We start from the raw sequence: 7408 nt of genomic DNA on the forward strand, positions 1-7408 counted from the left end.
TTTTGGGTGGATTTTTCAATTGTTTGAGGGTGGTCGCGAATTAAAGTCCTTTTCGCTCTAGGACGCATATTTAAGGAGATATGGGCAAAAGAAGGTTTTCATATAAAAATTTCAATTTTTTTAGGTTTTGGGTGGATTTTTCAATTTTTTGGGGGTGGTCACGAATTAAAGTCCTTTTCGCTCTAGGACGCATATTTAAGGAGATATGGGCAAAAGAAGGTTTTCATATAAAAATGTCAATTTTTTTAGGTTTTGGGTGGATTTTTCAATTTTTTGGGGGTGGTCACGAATTAAAGTCCTTTTCGCTCTAGGACGCATATTTAAGGAGATGTGGGCAAAAGAGGTTTTTCATATAAAAATTTCAATTTTTTTAGGTTTTGGGTGGATTTTTAAATTTTTTGGGGTGGTCACGAATTAAAGTCCTTTTCGCTCTAGGACGCATATTTAAGGAGATATGGGCAAAAGAAGTTTTCCATATAAAAATTTCAATTTTTTTAGGTTTTGGGTGGATTTTTCAATTTTTTGGGGGTGGTCACGAATTAAAGTCCTTTTCGCTCTAGGACGCATATTTAAGGAGATATGGGCAAAAGAAATTTTTCATATAAAAAAATTCAATTTTTTTAGGTTTTGGGTGGATTTTTCAATTGTTTGAGGGTGGTCGCGAATTAAAGTCCTTTTCGCTCTAGGACGCATATTTAATGAGATATGGGCAAAAGAAGGTTTTCATATAAAAATTTCAATTTTTTTAGGTTTTGGGTGGATTTTTCAATTTTTTGGGGGTGGTCACGAATTAAAGTCCTTTTCGCTCTAGGACGCATATTTAAGGAGATATGGGCAAAAGAAGGTTTTCATATAAAAATTTCAATTTTTTTAGGTTTTGGGTGGATTTTTCAATTTTTTGGGGTGGTCACGAATTAAAGTCCTTTTCGCTCTAGGACGCATATTTAAGGAGATATGGGCAAAAGAAGTTTTCCATATAAAAATTTCAATTTTTTTAGGTTTTGGGTGGATTTTTCAATTTTTTGGGGGTGGTCACGAATTAAAGTCCTTTTCGCTCTAGGACGCTTAGTTTAGTAGATATGGGCAAAAGAAGTTTTTCATATAAAAATTTCAATTTTTTTTAGGTTTTGGGTGGATTTTTCAATATTTTGGGGTGGTCACGAATTAAAGTCCTTTTCGCTCTAGGACGCATATTTAAGGAGATATGGGCAAAAGAAGTTTTTCATATAAAAATTTCAATTTTTTTAGGTTTTGGGTGGATTTTTCAACTTTTTGGGGGTGGTCACGAATTAAAGTCCTTTTCGCTCTAGGACGCATATTTAAGGAGATAAGGGCAAAAGAAGTTTTTCATATAAAAATTTCAATTTTTTTTAGGTTTTGGGTGGATTTTTCAATTGTTTGAGGGTGGTCACGAATTAAAGTCCTTTTCGCTCTAGGACGCATATTTAAGGAGTTATGGGCAAAAGAAGTTTTTCATATAAAAATTTCAATTTTTTTAGGTTTTGGGTGGATTTTTCAATTTTTTGGGGGTGGTCACGAATTAAAGTCCTTTTCGCTCTAGGACGCTTAGTTTAGTAGATATGGGCAAAAGAAGTTTTTCATATAAAAATTTCAATTTTTTTTAGGTTTTGGGTGGATTTTTCAATATTTTGGGGTGGTCACGAATTAAAGTCCTTTTCGCTCTAGGACGCATATTTAAGGAGATATGGGCAAAAGAAGTTTTTCATATAAAAATTTCAATTTTTTTAGGTTTTGGGTGGATTTTTCAATTTTTTGGGGGTGGTCACGAATTAAAGTCCTTTTCGCTCTAGGACGCATGTTTAAGGAGATATGGGCAAAAGAAGGTTTTCATATAAAAATTTCAATTTTTTTAGGTTTTGGGTGGATTTTTCAATTTTTTGGGGTGGTCACGAATTATAGTCCTTTTCGCTCTAGGACGCTTAGTTTAGGAGATATGGGCAAAAGGAGGTTTTCATATAAAAATTTCAATTTTTTTAGGTTTTGGGTGGATTTTTCAATTTTTTGGGGGTGGTCACGAATTAAAGTCCTTTTCGCTCTAGGACGCATATTTAAGGAGATATGGGCAAAAGAAGGTTTTCATATAAAAATTTAATTTTTTTTAGGTTTTGGGTGGATTTTTCAATTTTTTGGGGGTGGTCACGAATTAAAGTCCTTTTCGCTCTAGGACGCATATTTAAGGAGATGTGGGCAAAAGAAGTTTTTCATATAAAAATTTCAATTTTTTTAGGTTTTGGGTGGATTTTTCAAGTTTTTGGGGGTGGTCACGAATTAAAGTCCTTTTCGCTCTAGGACGCATATTTAAGGAGATATGGGCAAAATAAGTTTTTCATATAAAAACTTCAATTTTTTTAGGTTTTGGGTGGATTTTTCAATTTTTTGGGGTGGTCACGAATTATAGTCCTTTTCGCTCTAGGACGCTTAGTTTAGGAGATATGGGCAAAAGAAGGTTTTCATATAAAAATTTCAATTTTTTTAGGTTTTGGGTGGATTTTTCAATTTTTTGAGGGTGGTCACGAATTAAAGTCCTTTTCGCTCTAGGACGCATATTTAAGGAGATATGGGCAAAAGAAGTTTTTCATATAAAAATTTCAATTTTTTTAGGTTTTGGGTGGATTTTTCAATTTTTTGGGGGTGGTCACGAATTAAAGTCTTTTTCGCTCTAGGACGCATATTTAAGGAGATATGGGCAAAAGAAGTTTTTCATATAAAAATTTCAATTTTTTTAGGTTTTGGGTGGATTTTTCAATTTTTTGGGGGTGGTCACGAATTAAAGTCCTTTTCGCTCTAGGACGCATATTTAAGGAGATATGGGCAAAAGAAGTTTTTCATTTAAAATTTCAATTTTTTTAGGTTTTGGGTGGATTTTTCAATTTTTTGGGGGTGGTCACGAATTAAAGTCCTTTTCGCTCTAGGACGCATATTTAAGGAGATATGGGCAAAAGAAGTTTTTCATATAAAAACTTCAATTTTTTTAGGTTTTGGGTGGATTTTTCAATTTTTTTGGGGTGGTCACGAATTAAAGTCCTTTTCGCTCTAGGACGCATATTTAAGGAGATATGGGCAAAAGAAGTTTTTCATATAAAAATTTCAATTTTTTTAGGTTTTGGGTGGATTTTTCAATTTTTTGGGGGTGGTCACGAATTAAAGTCCTTTTCGCTCTAGGACGCATATTTAAGGAGATATGGGCACAAGAAATTTTTCATATAAAAAATTTCAATTTTTTTAGGTTTTGGTTGGATTTTTCAATTGTTTGAGGGTGGTCACGAATTAAAGTCCTTTTCGCTCTAGGACGCATATTTAAGGAGATATGGGCAAAAGAAGGTTTTCATATAAAAATTTCAATTTTTTTAGGTTTTGGGTGGATTTTTCAATTTTTTGGGAGTGGTCACGAATTAAAGTCCTTTTCGCTCTAGGACGCATATTTAAGGAGATATGGGCAAAAGAAGGTTTTCATATAAAAATTTAAATTTTTTTAGGTTTTGGGTGGATTTTTCAATTTTTTGGGGGTGGTCACGAATTAAAGTCCTTTTCGCTCTAGGACGCATATTTAAGGAGATGTGGGCAAAAGAAGTTTTTCATATAAAAATTTCAATTTTTTTAGGTTTTGGGTGGATTTTTCAATTTTTTGGGGTGGTCACGAATTAAAGTCCTTTTCGCTCTAGGACGCATATTTAAGGAGATATGGGCAAAAGAAGTTTTCCATATAAAAATTTCAATTTTTTTAGGTTTTGGGTGGATTTTTCAATTTTTTGGGGGTGGTCACGAATTAAAGTCCTTTTCGCTCTAGGACGCATATTTAAGGAGATATGGGCAAAAGAAGTTTTTCATATAAAAATTTCAATTTTTTTAGGTTTTGGGTGGATTTTTCAATTTTTTGGGGGTGGTCACGAATTAAAGTCCTTTTCGCTCTAGGACGCATATTTAAGGAGATATGGGCAAAAGAAGTTTTTCATATAAAAATTTCAATTTTTTTAGGTTTTGGGTGGATTTTTCAATTTTTTGGGGGTGGTCACGAATTAAAGTCCTTTTCGCTCTAGGACAGAATATTTAAGGAGATATGGGCACAAGAAATTTTTCATATAAAAAATTTCAATTTTTTTAGGTTTTGGGTGGATTTTTCAATTGTTTGAGGGTGGTCACGAATTAAAGTCCTTTTCGCTCTAGGACGCATATTTAAGGAGATATGGGCAAAAGAAGTTTTCCATATAAAAATTTCAATTTTTTTAGGTTTTGGGTGGATTTTTCAATTTTTTGGGGGTGGTCACGAATTAAAGTCCTTTTCGCTCTAGGACGCTTAGTTTAGTAGATATGGGCAAAAGAAGTTTTTCATATAAAAATTTCAATTTTTTTTAGGTTTTGGGTGGATTTTTCAATATTTTGGGGTGGTCACGAATTAAAGTCCTTTTCGCTCTAGGACGCATATTTAAGGAGATATGGGCAAAAGAAGTTTTTCATATAAAAAATTCAATTTTTTTAGGTTTTGGGTGGATTTTTCAACTTTTTGGGGGTGGTCACGAATTAAAGTCCTTTTCGCTCTAGGACGCATATTTAAGGAGATAAGGGCAAAAGAAGTTTTTCATATAAAAATTTCAATTTTTTTTAGGTTTTGGGTGGATTTTTCAATTTTTTGGGGGTGGTCACGAATTAAAGTCCTTTTCGCTCTAGGACGCATATTTAAGGAGATATGGGCAAAAGAAATTTTTCATATAAAAAAATTCAATTTTTTTAGGTTTTGGGTGGATTTTTCAATTGTTTGAGGGTGGTCGCGAATTAAAGTCCTTTTCGCTCTAGGACGCATATTTAAGGAGATATGGGCAAAAGAAGGTTTTCATATAAAAATTTCAATTTTTTTAGGTTTTGGGTGGATTTTTCAATTTTTTGGGGGTGGTCACGAATTAAAGTCCTTTTCGCTCTAGGACGCATATTTAAGGAGATATGGGCAAAAGAAGGTTTTCATATAAAAATGTCAATTTTTTTAGGTTTTGGGTGGATTTTTCAATTTTTTGGGGTGGTCACGAATTAAAGTCCTTTTCGCTCTAGGACGCATATTTAAGGAGATATGGGCAAAAGAAGTTTTTCATATAAAAATTTCAATTTTTTTAGGTTTTGGGTGGATTTTTCAATTTTTTTATGGTGGTCACGAATTATAGTCCTTTTCGCTCTAGGACGCTTAGTTTAGGAGATATGAGCAAAAGAAGGTTTTCATATAAAAATTTCAATTTTTTAGGTTTTGGGTGGATTTTTCAATTTTTTGGGGGTGGTCACGAATTAAAGTCCTTTTCGCTCTAGGACGCATATTTAAGGAAGTTTTTCATATAAAAATTTCAATTTTTTTAGGTTTTGGGTGGATTTTTCAATTTTTTGGGGTGGTCACGAATTAAAGTCCTTTTCGCTCTAGGACGCATATTTAAGGAGATATGGGCAAAAGAAAATTTTTCATATAAAAATGTCAATTTTTTTAGGTTTTGGATGGATTTTTCAATTTTTTGGGGTGGTCACGAATTAAAGTCCTTTTCGCTCTAGGACGCATATTTAAGGAGATATGGGCAAAAGAAGTTTTTCATATAAAAATTTCAATTTTTTTTGGTTTTGGGTGGATTTTTCAATTTTTTGGGGTGGTCACGAATTAAAGTCCTTTTCGCTCTAGGACGCATATTTAAGGAGATATGGGCAAAAGAAGTTTTTCATATAAAAACTTAAATTTTTTAGGTTTTGGGTGGATTTTTCAATTTTTTGGGGTGGTCACGAATTATAGTCCTTTTCGCTCTAGGACGCTTAGTTTAGGAGATATGGGCAAAAGAAGTTTTGCATATAAAAATTTCAATTTTTTTAGGTTTTGGGTGGATTTTTCAATTTTTTGGGGGTGGTCACGAATAAAGTCCTTTTCGCTCTAGGACGCATATTTAAGGAGATATGGGCAAAAGAAATTTTTCATATAAAAAATTTCAATTTTTTTAGGTTTTGGGTGGATTTTTCAATTGTTTGAGGGTGGTCACGAATTAAAGTCCTTTTCGCTCTAGGACGCATATTTAAGGAGATATGGGCAAAAGAAGGTTTTCATATAAAAATTTCAATTTTTTTAGGTTTTAGGTGGATTTTTCAATTTTTTGGGGGTGGTCACGAATTAAAGTCCTTTTCGCTCTAGGACGCATATTTAAGGAGATATGGGCAAAAGAAGTTTTTCATATAAAAATTTCAATTTTTTTAGGTTTTGGGTGGACTTTTCAATTTTTTGGGGGTGGTCACGAATTAAAGTCCTTTTCGCTCTAGGACGCATATTTAAGGAGATATGGGCAAAAGAAGTTTTTCATATAAAAACTTCAATTTTTTTAGGTTTTGGGTGGATTTTTCAATTTTTTTGGGGTGGTCACGAATTAAAGTCCTTTTCGCTCTAGGACGCATATTTAAGGAGATATGGGCAAAAGAAGTTTTTCATATAAAAATTTCAATTTTTTTAGGTTTTGGATGGATTTTTCAATTTTTTGGGGTGGTCACGAATTAAAGTCCTTTTCGCTCTAGGACGCATATTTAAGGAGATATGGGCAAAAGAAGTTTTTCATATAAAAATTTCAATTTTTTTAGGTTTTGGGTGGATTTTTCAATTTTTTGGGGTGGTCACGAATTAAAGTCCTTTTCGCTCTAGGACGCATATTTAAGGAGATATGGGCAAAAGAAGTTTTTCATATAAAAACTTAAATTTTTTAGGTTTTGGGTGGATTTTTCAATTTTTTGGGGTGGTCACGAATTATAGTCCTTTTCGCTCTAGGACGCTTAGTTTAGGAGATATGGGCAAAAGAAGTTTTGCATATAAAAATTTCAATTTTTTAAGGTTTTGGGTGGATTTTTCAATTTTTTGGGGGTGGTCACGAATAAAGTCCTTTTCGCTCTAGGACGCATATTTAAGGAGATATGGGCAAAAGAAGTTTTTCATATAAAAATTTCAATTTTTTTAGGTTTTGGGTGGATTTTTCAATTTTTTGGGGTGGTCACGAATTAAAGTCCTTTTCGCTCTAGGACGCATATTTAAGGAGATATGGGCAAAAGAAGTTTTTCATATAAAAATTTCAATTTTTTTAGGTTTTGGGTGGATTTTTCAATTTTTTGGGGGTGGTCACGAATTAAAGTCCTTTTCGCTCTAGGACGCATATTTAAGGAGATATGGGCAAAAGAAGTTTTTCATTTAAAATTTCAATTTTTTTTAAGTTTTGGGTGGATTTTTCAATTTTTTGGGGGTGGTCACGAATTAAAGTCCTTTTCGCTCTAGGACGCATATTTAAGGAGATATGGGCAAAAGAAGTTTTCCATATAAAAATTTCAATTTTTTTAGGTTTTGGGTGGATTTTTCAATTTTTTGGGGGTGGTCACGAATTAAAGTCCTTTTCGTTCT

Source organism: Haematobia irritans, chromosome 3, assembly GCF_050003625.1.
Source record: "Haematobia irritans isolate KBUSLIRL chromosome 3, ASM5000362v1, whole genome shotgun sequence".
Lineage (NCBI taxonomy): Eukaryota > Metazoa > Arthropoda > Insecta > Diptera > Muscidae > Haematobia > Haematobia irritans.